Source organism: Pseudorca crassidens, chromosome 12, assembly GCF_039906515.1.
Source record: "Pseudorca crassidens isolate mPseCra1 chromosome 12, mPseCra1.hap1, whole genome shotgun sequence".
In the NCBI taxonomy this organism is placed as follows: domain Eukaryota; kingdom Metazoa; phylum Chordata; class Mammalia; order Artiodactyla; family Delphinidae; genus Pseudorca; species Pseudorca crassidens.
This window is the reverse complement of record NC_090307.1, coordinates 87532094-87550872: the sequence shown is the minus strand read 5'-3', so window position 1 is coordinate 87550872 and position 18779 is coordinate 87532094. Positions and strand designations below refer to the sequence as shown.

Genomic DNA, 18779 nt, shown 5'->3' with positions numbered 1-18779 from the left:
TCTATTTATTTTTATTGACATATAGTTGATGTACGATATTAAATAGGTTACAGTTGTACAATATAGTGATTCACAACTTTTAAAGGTTATACTCCATTTAGAGTTATTATAAAATATCGGCTATATTCCCTGTGCTGTACAATACATCCTTGTAGCTTATTTTATACACAATAGTTTGTACATCTTCATCCCATACCCCTATACTGCCCCTCCCCACTTCCCTCTCCCCACTGGAACCCACTAGTTTGGAGAACCACTGCTTTAGATGGACATCATTCCATCGATGAGTACCATCCTCTGAGTATAAAAGGCCATTTATCAGTGGTCTCACATTCGTGATGTGGGAAAGTCTTTCCTAAGAGGCTCTGCTTGACTCAGTTTCACGTCACACCCTCTGCCTTGTATCTTTCGTCCAACCCTCTGGCAACTTTGCCCAAAGAAGCAAATGGCCTATTTTTAGTGTCTCTAAACTGGCTCCACCAAATCTTGGTATAGGAAGGTGCAGACACCGAGGCTCAAAGAAATTGTGTCACGTCCAAGATCTAACCACTGGTAAGTGGAAGCAGAATACAGGCTATGCAGTCAAGTAAGATAATCACAGACAAGTCTCCACCCCTCAAGTGCCCTCCTGATGGTCTGGCTGAACTGGGTGTGTCTATGGCTCACGCGTTCATTCTCTTGACCTTCCCTAACAGAGGGAGAGATCCTGGTATTTCAGATTTTAAGGAAGAAGTTATTCCCGGGAGATGAATTTCAGGAAGTGAGAGGCTCATGAGAATACCTTTCTTTTCTTGCTAACAATTTCTTCCACACCCAGCCTAAAGGAAGATCCCTAATTAGGAATTCCAAAGGTCAGACCGGGAGCCTCTGCCCAGCAGAGGCGCCAACAAGTCGATCCATCCCACAAGTAACATCTGCCCTCCGGAAATCGTCAAACTGGTGAGGAATAGTTACGCAAAATATGGGTCAGACGGACAGGACACGGCCAGGGGCTCTGACTTGGAGAAACTTGAATCTGATAGGATTTATGAAACCGTATTTCTTGCTTTCTATCACAAGGTACCACAGCACATGAGTTGATCATGCATTACTTATCCCACAAATATTTACCAAATATTTACATGTCAAGCAGTGTTCTTAGCCTTGGGGAAAATTTCAGTACTTCAGGCACCGTCCCTGCCTGCACAAAGCTGACGTCATGGTGAGAGCGCCACGGATGCTAAAGAAATAAGTAGGATTATTTCAGGGAGTGATGAATGCTATGGAAAAAGTAAAGCTGGGTAATGGGAGAGAGTGACTGGATGCGTCTCTCTGGGATGGCATAGGAAGGCTCATTACACTCAATGATGATGAGAAACCAGCCATGCATTCTAGATGAAGAGCAGAAGAACAGAATGTCTTGAGATGGGAACCAGCTTGGTGACCCATGGAGCCCACAGAAGGCCCACGTGGCTGGAGCGCAGGAGCAAGGAGGGGGGCTTATGGGAGCAAGTGAGGGCGGATAACAATGTTTGGAGAAGTATTCGAGTTTCTGAGCCCTGGGTTTGAATTTTCCTCCTGTTCCATCACCACTCATCTGTTCACAGCCAAATCTTTCTCAAATGGGCAGAGAAAAAAATCGGCCTCTCTATTTGACACCCAAGCCAGATTTCCAATATGCAAAACTTCCAATATGCAAAAAAAAAATGAAGTCGGATCCCAAGCAATTCAAAATGATCACTTTGCTGGCTCAGTAGAATTTCTCTTTCCTCCAGAGAAACAGCTCCTATAACATTGATCCCGATGTGCCGACCCCAAGGGCAGGTGGAAAGAATCTTTAGCCAAACCCAGCGAAGTACAAGTATGGTATAAAAGTTCTGATTTCCATTTAGAGGGAAAGCTCCAATATATTTATTAAGTCTGAAGTGCAAGTGCATTGCTATGGTGAGAACAAAATCACCACTGAGGACCCTGGAGTTTCATGCAAGATTTTTAATACAGTATTTCAAATTTAATTCAATTCAGCAAATATTTAATGAGCTCTAACAAGCTGCGAGTCTTGGGCTGGGGATGTAGAAGCAACCAGTCAGCAACTGTCAGCAAGGAGCACATAATCAAAGGATGACACAAATTTAGATAGTAAGTTCTAGTGTTTTGAATAAAATATAAAGGGAACAAAGAAGGTAGTGTGAATAATTATTTGCAAAGAGCTTTGTGGATTTCGGCTACATGGCTCAAAAACTGTGCCAATTACCATAATTAAAATATCTAATTTCATAATTAGGGATTATAAATTATAACAATATGGAATACATTATCTTCTTCTTTTCACTCATTAAGTGGTCTTTGAAGTCCTGTCTAAATGACACTGAGCGACAGTCAACCTAAAACACAACAGAAGTAGAGGGTTTTTTTAAATGAAGTTAATAGAGATAAAGGTATATTCCATTTATAGAAGAAATCCAATTCTCACCAAACAACACCCCTCTAATTAGGATAAAAATCACAGTATGTGCCTTATACCCCTGAGTAGCGCTGTCCCTTTGAATTTTTTTAGATTGTTTACTGCACAAATCATTGTTAAGCAGCCATGAAACTATAAAATGTGGGAGAAACAAACAGAAACAGCTATCTACACAGGAACCAAACGCAAAAATGTAATAGGTCGATTCAGCAGACCACGGGCTTTTGCTGTTGCTATTTGTTTAAGTAAAAAACTCTCAAGTGAGCAAAAAGAAGGGTTTTCTGGAAATGCACATGGAAAACTGAGAAAGCCTTCTGAGGCCCTCAGGAAACAACCCTGTCTTCACCTCCAGGACTCTGGAATTCAGAGCCTCACTTCTGCCTTTACGCAGAGGCAGGTGTTTTCTTTCAGCAACTGTGAAACAAAAAACAAAATCCAAATTCGATATTTGGTCTCTCTCCACTTCCTCCCAAGAGCGGGGGCGGGGCAGGGGGCAAGGGGCGGGGCATTTGCCCCTTTTCTGTGCTCTGAGCCTCTCTCATCTCCCTCCTCACAGGGATCTCTTGGGAAATGCTCCTGCCTCAGGGCCTTGACACTTCGTGGCTTCATCTGCAATCCTCTCCCTGGAGCCCTCCGTGGCTGGCAGCTTCCCACCGTTCAGTTCTCTGCTTCATCCCTTAACAGAGCTTCCCTTCCTAGATGACGTTTTCTGATAAGCTCTCCTCCCCACCCAAGCCCTGCTCATCACTCCGTTCACAGTACTCGGGCTTAGTCTTCAAACTCCTTTCTACCATTTGAAATCAGCCTGTGGATTTCTGTACAACTGTGTTTGGATGCTGACTTTCCCGCTACAGGAGAAACACCTTGAGAGAAGGACTTGATCAGCCTTGGTTCGCACTATATCCATGCGGCCCGGAACTGAGCCTGAAAACAGAGAAAGCCCTGGAGTCTCCCCACACTGCAGAAGAAACCAAGGCAGAGGAGTTGGGTGGCTTGTTCGGAGTCGCAGAGCTGGAGAGTATCGTGCTGGGATTCCTACCCCGACAGTCCTAACCAGCAGGCTGGACCGTCCCTTTGTTCACACCCAAGTGCGAAGGCCCTCACAGAGGAGTTAGGGTGCCGGCCTCGCCGGGCCAGGCTGGGCTCTTTCTGTGACCCAGGGGAGAGGGCACAGAAATACACCTGCTCCGTTAGCAGCAGGCTCCCAGTACGTACGGGAGAGATCAGGAGGACAGAAGCTCACATCAGTGGGGGGACTCCGTGACCTCAACCTTCCACCCCGACCCTGTCCATCCGTGATCCTTCAGCATTCTGAGGCTTTTGTGGTAGGCAATGTCCCCCCAAAGATGCCCCTGATCACATCCCTGAACCCCGTGAATATGTTACATCCTGTGGCAAAAGGATCTTTGCAGACGGAATTGAGGTTAGGGACCTTACAAAAGGGAGGTTAGCCTGGATTATCCCTGCAGCCCCAATGTAATCACGTGAACCATTAAAAGCGGAAGAGGAAGGCCAAAGAGTCAGACACAGAGGTGCCGTAGCAGAAGAAGAGGCAGAAGATACTGGAAGCATGGGAGGGACCAACCCACCATGACTGGCTTTGAAGATGGACCAAGGGGGCTCTGAGGCGAGGAATGAGGGCATCCTCTAGAAGCTGAGGACAGTGGACGGCCAGCCAAGAAACAGGGACCTCAGCCCACAACGATAAGAAACAACCTGAATGAGCAAAAAACCGTATTCTCCCCGGGAGCCTCCAGAAGGAATGCGGCGCTGCCGACACCTGGATGAGACTCACATTGGACTTCTGACCTACAGAACTGTGAGGCAGTAAAGTCCGTGGTCACTTGTTACGGCAGGAGCAAAGGACGACTGCAGATTTAGAGAGGAAATACCGTTTTGCCTAGATGACAGGGCTGGTCAACCTTTCGGGAGACTCGTGAATTGGTAAGTGTGCCTTTGTAAAGAGAGCAGCAGGGGTTGTTATCAGATGTCTTCATCGATGAGCTGCAACCTGATTGGCACGCCAGGAACATTAAAAATAGACAGTGCATTGGCTTCTCTGTCATCTGAGTGCACTGCAGCAGATGGGGCGTCCTGCCTTGGAGACGCCCCAGGCACACGCATGTGTATGATTAACCATAACATCAAAAGAAAGCACCCCAGAGAAGGGAGCCCTTTATGTCTCCTGTGAGTCCAGGCTCCTGGCATGCTATTCTTGGAAACCACCCAGCCAGGAGCCCAAGACGGAAAGCACAAGTTGAGCAAGGAGTTCTAGTTCAGAATGTGTTTCTGAAGTAACAGGGCAAAAGGAAAGGCTGTGGTGAACCTCAGAGAAAGAGCTTGGAGATCGTTTCAGCGGCATCTCATCACTAACGTCTAGTATCCTCCGCCGTTCACGGAAAAGTCTCCTACTTTCTTTCTGAGAAGCCACCCTGGCTTGATTCAGCCCGTGTGGTTTGACTTGAGCCCACATTTTCTAGGGGTGGACATGTGACCAGGCTTAGTGGACATGTGACCAGACTTAGCCAATCAGAGTATCCCATCTTTTGGGTTTACAGTCATTGGTTCAGAGATGAGCTTCTGCCTCAAATCAGGCCAATCAGAGGCAGCCTCAGGATCTTTGCTGCAACCTCAGTGTTTAGGACAGTGGCTAGCACAGAGTAGGTGCTCAACGAACATTTAATAAATGAAAAATAGATATGTGTTATTTTATTGCAAGCAAATCAGATTTGGCAAATATACGTATGTATTTTGGCAATGGTTTAACTAATGTCTGTACTGATTATCTCTATAGGTTTGCTTACTTTGGAGGGAGGAGGTGTTTCCCCTGATAGAGTGTAAGTTTCCACCAGGGCAAGGATCACATTGCTATTGTTTCCTGCTGTAGCCCCAATGCCTGGTAGAATTCCTGACACGCTGTCAGCACTCAGGAAATATGGATTGAACGGATGAATGACACTCCCATTCCCAGCCCCAGTACTGTTGTTCTTCCTGGATCTTATGTTTGCTCAGGAAATATGGATTGAACGGATGAATGACACTCCCATTCCCAGCCCCAGTACTGTTGTTCTTCCTGGATCTTATGTTTGCTCAGGAAATATGGATTGAACGGATGAATGACACTCCCATTCCCAGCCCCAGTACTGTTGTTCTTCCTGGATCTTATGTTTGCTCAGGAAATATGGATTGAACGGATGAATGACACTCCCGTTCCCAGCCCCAGTACTGTTGTTCTTCCTGGATCTTATGTTTGCTCAGGAAATATGGATTGAACGGATGAATGACACTCCCGTTCCCAGCCCCAGTACTGTTGTTCTTCCTGGATCTTATGTTTGCTCAGGAAATATGGATTGAACGGATGAATGACACTCCCGTTCCCAGCCCCAGTACTGTTGTTCTTCCTGGATCTTATGTTTGCTCAGGAAATATGGATTGAACGGATGAATGACACTCCCGTTCCCAGCCCCAGTACTGTTGTTCTTCCTGGATCTTATGTTTGCTCAGGAAATATGGATTGAACGGATGAATGACACTCCCATTCCCAGCCCCAGTACTGTTGTTCTTCCTGGATCTTATGTTTGCTCAGGAAATATGGATTGAACGGATGAATGACACTCCCATTCCCAGCCCCAGTACTGTTGTTCTTCCTGGATCTTATGTTTGCTCAGGAAATATGGATTGAACGGATGAATGACACTCCCATTCCCAGCCCCAGTACTGTTGTTCTTCCTGGATCTTATGTTTGCTCAGGAAATATGGATTGAACGGATGAATGACACTCCCATTCCCAGCCCCAGTACTGTTGTTCTTCCTGGATCTTATGTTTGCTCAGGAAACATGGATTGAACGGATGAATGACACTCCCGTTCCCAGCCCCAGTACTGTTGTTCTTCCTGGATCTTATGTTTGCTCAGGAAATATGGATTGAACGGATGAATGACACTCCCATTCCCAGCCCCATTACTGTTGTTCTTCCTGGATCTTATGTTTGCTCAGGAAATATGGATTGAACGGATGAATGACACTCCCATTCCCAGCCCCAGTACTGTTGTTCTTCCTGGATCTTATGTTTGCTCAGGAAATATGGATTGAACGGATGAATGACACTCCCATTCCCAGCCCCAGTACTGTTGTTCTTCCTGGATCTTATGTTTGCTCAGGAAATATGGATTGAACGGATGAATGACACTCCCATTCCCAGCCTCAGTACTGTTGTTCTTCCTGGATCTTATGTTTGCTCAGGAAATATGGATTGAACGGATGAATGACACTCCCATTCCCAGCCCCAGTACTGTTGTTCTTCCTGGATCTTATGTTCGGAGCTGAGTATTTAGTTTGAATTCTGGTTCTTTGATTTGGGAATAGTGAACACAGCTGTATACAACTTTCTCCATCTAATTCCCTCAGAAACAAGGGCCAAGAACAGACTCATTGTACTTTGCCTCTAAGAAAGCCTCAGCCCACGGGTGGGGGTCCCCGATGCAGGATGCAGCCCAGTGGATCAAATAGTTGATGTGTATTACATGCAAAACTGAGCCAGAGCCCATGTAAATTCATCTGTATGTCTCCAACCCCTTCAAGTTCCTCGTCTCAAAGTCCACAGAAAATGTGCCAGTGTGACCACTATATGGCCATCGCTTGAAAATGGTTAAATACATCAGGCAGCTAAATACTGCAAACACCAACCATTCTGTCCCACCACCTAGCTTAGGAAGTAAGTCTCAGAGAGGCCCTAAGGTTCCCTGGGGACACCCACCTCATCCCACCCACCCCCTGCCCTCCCCAGAGACAACCTGACGTTTATATGTATTATTTCCATGCATATTTTTTATTTTCTACTTTTACCACATACATATGTACTCACAGAAATGCATGAAATTACTTTGCACGTTTTAAGCTCGTGCGGTGACATCTTGGTCTAGGTACACTCTGACAACTTGCTTTTCCGTTTTTCTATTCAGTCTTATGCTTTAAAGGCGGGTCCAAGTTGAAACACGCGGCGCTAATTATACTCTCCATGGCTGGTGAATGCGTCCTTGGATAAACACAGGCGCACCTGCATCTCCATTCGCCTGCTGGTGTGCATTTGGGCTTAAACGCTCTGTGATGCTGCCTTTCTGAACAGAGCACAAGAGTGCGAAATCAGACTCCGTGGACGGAAAGAGCTGGCTTCAAACCAGCTTCCTTAACTTTGCTCTCTTGTGAAAGCCACTTCACTTTCCTGACCTTCCTTTTTCTCATCTGGGAAGTGGGGAGCATTCTCATGAGTACTTCTGAAAACTGTTGTGAGGAATTTAGACGGGTGGACAAAAAGTTTTCAGGAACTTTCGAGATGCTGAAACAGGCAGAGTTGACATTCCAGGGAGTGGAACTTCCAATCCCATTTTACTAATGCCCCACGAAGAGCAGTGGACCTTCACCAGCTTGCATTCATCAAGCCAAGCCCCACTCATCCTCCCAAGCCTCCTCCTCCAGGAAGGCTCCTCTGGTTTTCCACCTGGACTTCACTGTCCTCTCTCTTCTCTTTCTCAGGTCACTTCCTGTCCACAACACTTCCTCGGGGTCTTGAACAGCAGCTTGTATGGTCAGAGAACCCCCAGCTCAGAGGTTTCCGTCTCCCTTGAAGCTGCCACACAGGCCTCCATAGTAGGTACTCTGCTGACTCATGTTGATGGACAGTCTTCTTTGGTTCAGCAAGAAAATCCTGATGCCTTCTGCAGAAGCTCATCAGTATTGCTTCATCTCATTCTAGAATTCCTAAATGGAATGTTGAATTCTGCTATCATATCTATTTCTGGATTCATTTATTCAATAGCTACATTTTTGCCTAGGGAAGAATATTTGTTAATTTACACATTTGCCTTCTCTCTACCTCTAGAGAGTCTGTGAGTTCCATGAGGGTCAGGATTATTTATCAGAAAAAAAAAAAGAGAGAGAGAGAGAAAGAGAGAGAGGAAGGGAGGGAGGGAGAGAAGAAGGGAAGGAAGGAATGAATGAACGAACGAACGAATGGATGAACAAACTAAGAGAGGTAGGGGGGAAATTAACCAGAATTTGCACATAAGAGATGGTCAGAAAATACCTGTAAAATGAAAACTACATTCTAGCCATCTCTAGGAACTACAAACTACGAACCCTGAAGGAGTCGACTAGATTTCTTGAGTCTGAGTCAGGGATCTTGGACCATTGAGGCTGACCACCAAGGGGCTGACTTGGGTACATCTGAGCCTCAGTTTTTCTAATTTCTGATGATGAAGAAATTGTGGGCCAGTTTTTCCAAGGCCTGACATTGCTCCTGGTTCTAGATATGGTTTGATGCACAGACCAGATCTTAAATAACATCGAGTGACCGAGTAAGACAGCTGTCTCCTTCAAGTTCTCCTGCAACCCTCTGTATTGAGACGTCAAGGAGAAGTCTCAGTTCAGTGCTAACCTTTCTGTAACACTGACTCTTCTCCTTTGAAATAGAGACAGCAGGCCTCCAGCCCAGGCCCTTCTGTAAGCAATGGTGCCTAGATGGAATTCAATATTGTTGCTTTGCATATGTGGTATTTATATTTATGATAACCTTTTCTTTATCACAAGTCAGTTTTCTATTAACGGTGGTGGATGTCAAGCTTCCTTTTTAGATGAATTTATATGTTTTTTAAAGTGAGTTGACTTAAGTTGTGAGTAAATGATTCTACATGGGGTGCATATCATAGTTAAATTCATGAAGATGACCAATCATAATGGACGGACAACAAGGTCCTACTGTAGAGCACAGGGAACTATATTCAATGTCCTGGGATAAAACATAATGGAAAAGAATATATAAAAGAATGTATATATATGTATAACTGAGTCACTTTTTGTACAGCAGAAATTAACACAACATTGTAAACCAAATACGCTCTAATTAAAAAAAAGAAAATAGATCAGGCCCATCACTGATATGACAAAAAGTAAAGTCACCAAAATGGTAGATGGTTGGCATTATGGAAACACAAGACAAAGCATATATACTTGAAATGATAAATCATCTCTAATGCCAGGCAGGAGGAGGAAACCTTTCCCAGAATTAGACAAATGTCCCTAAAGGTCCTAAGCTTTCATACCCATTACACTTTTATTTGCTGTGTCACCCATCCTTCTGGCGTTGACAATCCCACATACTTCATTTTCGGATCAGAGTCTTACACTACGTCTAAATTCAACTGTTCCCCCAACAAACGTGCACTGACCACCAAGAGGACACATGGCAAGCCCAAGGTTGCACAGGTAGTTGGGGGGTGACTGGCATTCACACCCAGGCAGCTGGAATTTAGTCCTCACTCTGAACCTCTCTGCCCCACTGTCCTATGAGGTTTCTCAGATCTGAAGGGTCTCTCTGTGATGGGAAGAAGGACTGCCATTAGAAATCAGGAATGAACTTCCCCAAGATCTCTTTCAAACTCTCTTGATACCAAGACCAGTCCGATCCCAATGCAATGCTGCCCAGCCCCCAGCAGCGCACACCCTCCAAACCACATGTCACGGCCACTGCTGAAAGTTTCTCAGGGCACTGTCAGATTCAGGTACCAGTACTTAACCTGAAACCAATTACATGTTTTTGAACAAGAAATTGAATTCCCCCTGAAATCCGCACTTCTCAAACTCAAACTGAAACAGCAATGTAACTAATATGTGAGCAGAAAATTCACAAGGTACAAAAATGGCTCCCAAACATAAGAAAAAGGGTTCAGACTGACTTTATAATTAGATGCAATCTGAAACAACACTGAGATACCATTTCTCACCCAACACACTGGCAAAAATTAAAAAGCACCCCAACACATTCTGCTGGCGAGGCTGAGTGGAAACGTTCTCGTATATGGATGGCGAGAGTCCAGACTGGCACCGCCCCTCTGGAGGGAAACTTGGCGAAACGTAAGAAAACGTCATGCGCGCTTACATGTTTTGACCCAGAAATCCCGTTTCTAGGAAGCCACCCTGAAGGTATTCCTCCAAATACCTAAACATCCACGCATACGCGTTTACTCCTTGTAGCACTGTTTGCAGCTGCAAAATATTGGAAACAACAAAGGATATCTCCACATGGGGGGGTCTGAGTAGCCGGTGGCGCGTCTATAAATGAAGCACTTCACAGGCATAAAAGAGCATGGGGTGTGGGATGTTCACCGCAGGGGAAGTTGAGACATGTGCGGGGGGTATACGGGAACTCTGTACTTTCTGCGCAGCTTTGCTGTGAACCTAGAACTGCTGGGGTGGTGGTTGTTGTTGTTGTTGTTGTTTTGGCTGCACCTTGCATCATGTGGGATCTTAGTTCCCCGACCAGGGATTGAACCCGCACCCTCAGCAGTGAGAGTGCGGAGTCCTAACCACTGGACCACCGAGGACGTCCCTGAAACTGCTTTAAAACCCAACATCTGTTTAAAAGGGGGATGAAGAAAGAATGAGGACCCGAACTGGAGGAATTTCCACGCTATACTGTTAAGTGCACAGAAGTGCGCCCATAATACACTCTGGTTCATGGCAGAAAGAAGATCTAAGAAAATGCACGGGTATCTACTTACTGGTGCAAAATCGTTATAGGAAGGAAAACCAGAAACTAAAGAGATTGGTGTGGAAAGAAGGGGGGTATGGGAACGGGGGAGTAGGGATGAAGGGGGAAGGCGCACCTCTCTGAGCAGACAATTTGTATAGCTCTGACTCAGAACCAGAGCAGCGTTTCAGATATTCTAAAAGTAAACACATGATTTTTTAAAACTCAGGATGTAGGACAACCCAAAATGGAATATAAATGGTAATAATGAGCCAAACTATAGTACACACGAGCAACCTGCCACCCTAAAGGAAGCGAGAAAGAAAAGATCTAATCTAAGTAACTTTAGACACTGTATTCATTGGATAGTGTAAGGCTATAAACAACTAGCAATTCTGAAACCACACACACTAGGATTGAAGAAATACGTAAATGTATGAGAACATGAAAACCAGGTTTCTCACCGTCAGAAAAAGAAGTTAAAAATAAGGAAAGGGGGAAGGTTAGCGTGAACCCTGGTGATTTATTAGAATCAGTGTTATCAATATGAATCATGTTTTGGCGGGGGAGAGATGAGGGACGGATGAATGGACGGATGACGGATGGGTGGATGGATAATGGATGAATGGATGGATGGATGGATTGATGAATGGATGGATGGATAGATGAATGGATGGATGATGGATGGGTGGATGGATGATGGGTGAATGGATGAATGGATGATGGATGGATAGATGAATGGATGGATGACAGATGGGTGGATGGATAATGGATGAATGGATGGATGGATGATGGATAGATAGATGAATGGATGGATGATGGATGGATGAATGGATGATGGGTGAATGGATGGATGGATGGATAGATGGATGGCTGGATGGATAGACAGATAGATAGATGGATGTGTGTGTATGTGGATACAAGGGCTAGTATGCATATGTACATTTCGTAGCTCTCTTTACTAAGTTGGCTTAGGAACAATGATACCTCAGTAGCAACCAGCACGCCTAGCACTGAGACCTTGAGATGGAAGTATAGGGCTAGGCAACCTTCCTTAAAACCCCTGCTGTAGCACAAGAATATTTTCCATTTGAAGGGAGCAGACACACAGCCAGACAGACTTGAGACTAAAACATTCAGACTGAACCTTCTAAGTAGATCTTTAAATTCTCCCTGTGTTTTAAATACAGAAAAGGCAATTAAAGGAAATGCAACTCTTAAGTAAGCTTTAATTACAGACAGGTTTATGACATCTCCTAAAGATCGATTTACAAAAAATTTAAGGCTCTGTCCTCTCTCGCAATTCATGTGGCAAATGCTTCTGGGAATTCTAGGAGCTTTAGACTTCTGACCCACCACACCTCAAGCCAAACGGAAGGCAAATTTTTTCTGAAAGCTTATATTGAAAGTCATAAACATCTGCTGGCAGATCCTCATTTTGTCCCAGAGCCAGCTGACCACAAAATGCTGTATCAGAATGTAGGAACATGTCATGAAGCCACAGGGACGTGTACCGATAAATGCCTCGTGCTCGGACAAGCCATCCTCCCTCCGTTTAATCTCAAAATTCAGTGCAGTGGCCACTCAGTGGGTGTTACAACCGACGTCCATGTGCTGAATGAGAAATGAAGCTCTATGTGGTCCCATGTTTCCTGAGATTGCTTTCCCACCCCACCCTTGTCACTACCCTGACTAGGAGCCCAGGAGAGAACTAAGTGCAGAGTTTGGAAAGACAGCCAGAGTCCATGGTGTGCACCGGGCAGAGAGAAACTTCTGGGCGAAGATCTCCTGACCTGGCAGTGCCAACAGACACTGTCTCTGGGGGAGGCCCAGAGACAGCTTCAAGGGCAACACTCATGACCTTCTGGAATCCAGCAATTCACCACCACCCCGAACTCTTGGTGACCAACAATTTCCTCTCCAGCTCTATAAACCTGTCATTTCAAAAACTGTTATATATGGGGAAACAGTATGCATGGCCTTTCTGGCCCTTTTGGGGTGGTTTTTTTTCACTCAACCTAAAGCCCTTGAGATCAATTCAAGCTGCTGTATCAACAGTACATCCCGGGACTTCCCTGGCCGTCCAGTGGTTAGGACTCCGCACTTCCACTGCAGGCGGCCAGGGTTCGGACCCTGGTGGGAGAACTAAGATCCCCGCATGCCCCGACGCTCAGACAAACAAAACAATTTTTCTTAAACTCCTTTTATTGCCGAGTAGTGTCCCATGGTACGGATGTTCTATGTATTAACTATTCACCCGTTAAAGGACCTGTGGATTGTTTCCAGTTTAAGGTTATTACAAATAAAGCTGCTATGAACATTCATGCACAGGTAAATAAGTAATAAAAGAAGTAAACGCCCAGGAGTGCCATTGCTGGCTTGCATGGTAAATGTCTGAATTTCATGTTTGAATTTCGAAGAAACTGCGCAACCGTTTTCCACATTGGCTGTACCATTTTACATTCCCAGCAACACGCGTGAGAAATCCATTTCTCCAAATTCACACAAACATCTGGCAGTGTGTGTGTGTGTGTGTGTGTGCACGCACGCATAAATATATATAAAATAAATGATGATATACATACACGTATAAATTTTAGCTATCTTAATAGGTGTGTAGTTATTTCTCATCTCGTCTTGGTCTTACTTTGTATTTCCCCAATTGCTAGTAATGTAAAACATCTTTTTCATATGCTTACTTGCCATTCATATTTTTCTTCAATGCAATGTCTTTTCTTGTTGTTTGCCCAATCTTGCCAAAATACACCTTTTTTTAAATATTATTGAACTTCGATTTTTTTCCGTCAGATATGTTGTTTGCAAATACTTTCTTTCAGTCTATAATTTCTTTTCACCTTCTTAACAGAGTCTTTTGCAGATTACATATCTTTAATTTTGATGAGGTCCCATTTATCTTTTTTTTCTCTTTTATGCATCAAGCTCTCAGTGTCAAGTTTAAGAATTGCTCACCAAGTCTTAGGTCCTAAAGAGGTTCTAGGTTTCCTGATAAAAGTTGTACTAGTTTACATTTTACATTTAAATCTGTGATCCACTCTGAGTTAATTTTTGTAAAAAGTGTGACATTAAGGTCAAGGTTCATTTATTTTGCCATTGATGTCCAATGACCCCAGCACCATACATTGAAAAATGACTGTTTGCTTTTTAATTAAGACATGATATACCTCTGCTGAGTAATTTTCTTGTGGACAGCCTTCTGTTAGTCTGCCACTGTCATGTCACCCTAATAATTGAGACTTTCCCAGGTTTTAATGTGCTAACACTCTATCTCAACAAGTAAAAAAAATAGGTGTTAGTCTCAGCGTTTTTTTAACCCAGAATGTGATGTCAAAATACTTAGATCTTCTTCTTACACCCTCTTGCTGCACGCATTCGACCTTTCAGCTAGTATTCTCATTTCTGCAAAAGAAGGTGACAGCCTCCTCCCCTTCAATGAGAACACAAGGTCTAAGTGGCCACGTCACTGTCCTGTCTTTCTACTGGTATCCCTGCTGGCCCACTCCCTCCCTTTAGGTTTAGACTGTATTTCTGTACATGCACATGATTTGTCCTTCAGTCTCACGCCAAAGGCTTTCTGACATTAGAAACTATTTTTTCTCTTCTTGAACATACATCTCCCGAGCCCTGGGCAAAAATCTCACCTGCTTCATGCCTTCAACCACTGGCCGACCCCAGGGCAAGTATCTCACAATGAACAAATCAGTGATAGTCATGAGGGCACTGACCACCACGTCTTCCTGTTTGGCAATGCCCCGATGACAACTTTGTCTCCAACTACAGCCCGCTGAGCTGAGAATGTTCCGGGCCCCATAAAGGCCAAGGGTGCCAACCTCTCTGCAAGTGGAACATGATTTCATCCAGCGTCTCCTTCCCTAGCTGGACAGCACCGCCCATCCTGATATTACTGATGGTACAGTGCTCACCTAGCTGCACTTGGAAATGAGCCTTCAAGACTCCCTTCTGATGGGCCCACAGACATCTTAAAGCAACCCCTGTGAGAAAACTGAACCTTCTGGACAGGAGCTGGTATCCTCATTTGAACAGAAGTTCCAATCCCATGACACAGTCTGACACCTCTGAAAAGCACAGCAATTTTCCCATGATGCTTGGTCTTCCTAATCTATTTCTTCAATGTAGAAAATAATCTGCACTTTGGATCAGCTCAGGCAAATGACACACCTCACATGAACTTCTGAGTTCCTATTAAAATGAAACTAACATGTTTGCCTTCAAAAGCTTAAATCCGGCATTAATCCCCCAAAAAGAAAGTATTCTCCAAAAGAAAAATACTAGCCCGTAAGGATAGCTTGCATGTAACACTGGCAACCAATTAGCTTTGAATATAAATTATGACTTACCTCTGCACTGTGAACTTGAGTTCCTCAGAAAACACTGGTTTCTTCCAGGAAGGTGATATCTGCTCTGAGGATGTGACCTGTCACAGGAAGAGAGTTCACAGTGAGAACAATCTTTGTATGATGTCAATGGCCTCCTTGGTCTTCTATGGCTAAGTAGGAAGACGAAGGAAAGAAAAAGAAAGATGCTGAGTTAGATCAAAAAGCAGTTTACAAATGAAGTAGAGAAATCTGAGCTGCACTTCGTTAGTGATGTCATATGTCTGTGAAAGGAATTTGTTCTGTAATTTGCAGGAAATGACTCTCCGTGGTACATGAGTAACGTGGTAGCATCCTTGGAAACAGCCTGCACACTACATACGTGTGTGAAGTGGAATTTGCATGAGTGATCACTTGCATGTGGCTAAAATGTATACGAACGGTCTTTTATATCCTCTTCTCTCACTCAGAGTTCATTTTTGGTGAGCAGCCAGGACCCTGGGCCCAAACATCACTTCTTTTTAACTTTCATGCCCCTTCCTCCATCCTTGGGTAAATTTGCCATGGAATCCAGGTCTCTGCCCACCAGGAGACTCTCAGCCTCCTGGCCTCAGAGCTGGGATCCACTGAAGTCCAAGTAGTACAAGGGTTTGGGCAAAGTCAGCCCGACGTGACCATAGAAATTAATTCAGGGATCCCCATGCAACCCACAGGGACAGGAAACTCTCTCTGAGGAGGAAACCTGATGCTAATGCAAGAAGCTGGGAGACCAAGAACCCAGGGGCTGCCCGAGCTGTCTACGCAAGCCCGCACCAGAAGGGAGAGAAACCCACCCGGACCGTGTAGCCTTCTCACAAGCCCTGGCGTTGAGAGTCGGCCTTCCCAGGCCCAGCGCGTCTTCTGTGCCACGCTCTTAGATCCGGGACGCTGGGCTTCCCCCAGAAGCCCCGCCCCAGAACCGACACTTGCATCTCATTGGGCATATTCATGTCATGTGACCGTTCATTTCTGCAAGGGTGTCTGGGAAATGTAGTATTTTTTTATCCTGAGCTGGGCATACTGGGTTGCAAACACAATCTGGATTCTTTAAGTGAAGAAGGGAGGAAAATGATTACAGATAGAGTAGCATTAGAGTTGGCCACATTGATAAACAGCTCTACTAGGAGGCGATGGCCAAAAGAAATAAAAAACAAAAACTGATAAAGAGTTTTAAATGGCTCCCCTTAGGAGCAAGGCTAGAAATAGGGAGAAATGGAGGACAATTTTGCTTTTTAATATATGCCTTTCTGGATGATCGATGTTTGATTCTAAATAAATCACATGTAGTCCCATGAGCTGAGAGAATTTAGCAATCCTTCCATTCAATGTGCAGTTTCCTCATCCCTGATCCCATGTGATACTCGCACTTGACATAGTTGCTCCGGTTACACAGCTATTTCCTCTGATCTGGACTACTGGTTGGCTTGGAATAGAATCAAAGTGTTTCTTTTTTTCTGTACAGTCTCCTTGAATAAGAATATTTATCTGCACTGGAAGTGGGAGGGGGTTTAGAATAGTGATGAAGACAGAACTTTCTCAAGATTTTATACACTGTTTTATACGCTGAGTGTTGGCCCAGTTGTGGAGTGACTCTTTCAAACAGCAGATCTTAGAAGATTTATGTTTCACCTGATGTTGGCACCTTAGTTTTTTTCCTGGAAGGGCCTGCTTAGTTGAGCATAAATTACAGGGACACCACACACTCCAGTTTGTTTAAACAGCTTGTTAAAATCTCTCCTCCTCATATAAGGATGTCAATTTCTAAAGTATGCAGTCAAGATTATGCCTGAAAAGCACCTTAAATTGCCCATAAAGAACAGAACAATTCCACCTCTTAATAAATCCAGAATGGCCAGCTTCTTCTGGAGTGTTGTGTCAGACTATTGTTTCTTTGGCCCATCTCTAGATGAACTTGAGTTTAGGCACATTTAAAAAAACAACAGCAGGGGCTTCCCTGGTGGCGCAGTGGTTGAGAGTCCGCCTGCCGACGCAGGGGACGCGGGTTCGTGCCCCGGTCTGGGAAGATCCCACATGCTGCGGAGCGGCTGGGCCCGTGAGCCATGGCCGCTGAGCCTGCGCGTCCGGAGCCTGTGCTCCACAACGGGAGAGGCCACAACAGTGAGAGGCCCGCGTACCACAAAAACAAAAAAACAACAAAAAAACAGCAGGTATACATACACACACACACAACTTGTGCACAAACACACGGAGACTGAAAGCTGTCTCAAGACTAGACTGATAGAAGGAGAATTTCAAATTTCAGGAAAGGTGGATTTCTGAAGAGCAAATGCAACTTTTTAACATCAGTTGGTGGTGTGTCTCAGTATCTATCAAAGTGCATCAAGCTCAGCTTAAAGAGTCTCAGGAAGAAGAGAAAAAAAGATTCCCATTGAGTTGGATTTAGTTTTTGACCGTCAGCTCATGCAGGGGCTGGAGTGGAGCCTGGGCAGGGAAGCAAGACGCAGAGATGCCCTGGCCCCGCTGCCAGTGCCTTTAACCCATGCGGCCCTGCAGACCCTTCGCTACTGCGCAGGCGGCAAGACAAACACATTTTCACTTTCTGTCCTGCATCCGCACCCCAGGACCCTGGCAGAAGCCGTGCGCCGCCTGCGTCCCTGCGGGGCTGAGGCCTGTCCCCTCGCAGGTCCCCAGGGCCACCAAAGCCAGTGCTGGGCGAGAAAAGGCGCTTGATGCCACCTGCGCCAGGAGCTTGGAGACCACTCTCCCGCCCCACCCGCCGAGTCGGCGCGGTGATCCCCGCCCCAAGTGTGCACAGTGAAAATAACAGTAGTCGTATCACCAGCTGGTCTTCTAGTGAATGCTCCAGGCTCTGGGCTGTGTCCGATGTGTCCATGACATTCCCTCCACTCCAAGAGGCCGCGCGTTCCCCTGGGGTGAAAGGCTGCAGGTAGGGGACTCCTGGGAAGCCCGGTTCTGTTCCAGAGACTCGCACCCACCAGCGTCTCTGGGCCCGACACCCACTACCTGCACCCCCCAAATCACATCGGACCGAATCTGGGGTGTCAGGGGGAGTCCCCGAATCTGGGGTGTCAGGGGGAGTCCCCGAATTCAAACCCGGCCAAACCCGGGTTTGCTGTAGCTGCGTTGTGAGCGCGCCTTCCTCCGTTATCCACGAGCAGCTCTGGGACCTGGGGTTGGGCAGAAGGGGTGCGAAAAGCCAGGCTCTCCGCCAGTCCCAGTTTGACAAGGTGCAGATGGGGGGTTGGAGGTAATCCTATGCTTGGCGGAAAAGGGGTTCACATAATCGGACCCCGCTTACTGGATCCCAGGTGTAGACCCCACGAAAGCCCGAGTGGGCTGCAGTAAACCCATGCCCTCAGCCACGCCCCCTCCTCTCCGACTCCAGGTGCTTCAGATGGCTTCAGGTCGGGGTTCTGAAGATCCTGGAACGGACACGTTT

The 18779-nt window shown here is 45.6% G+C and overlaps 1 long non-coding RNA gene across 4 annotated transcripts in view; it reads right to left on the bottom strand.

The window, feature by feature from the left end:
* Nucleotides 1-16644, bottom strand: part of LOC137203976 (uncharacterized) — a 74025-nt gene extending 57381 nt beyond the window's left edge. For 3 of the 4 annotated variants that reach the window (XR_010933390.1, XR_010933392.1, XR_010933389.1), the window contains exons 1-2: nt 16153-16644; nt 15344-15420 (exon numbers count right to left, since the gene is read on the bottom strand). This is a non-coding gene — a long non-coding RNA (uncharacterized lncRNA). The remainder of the gene's footprint in view (nt 1-15343; nt 15421-16152) is intronic. The other variant, XR_010933391.1, reaches the window with a different exon arrangement.
* Between the last annotated feature and the right edge of the window lie 2135 nt (nt 16645-18779).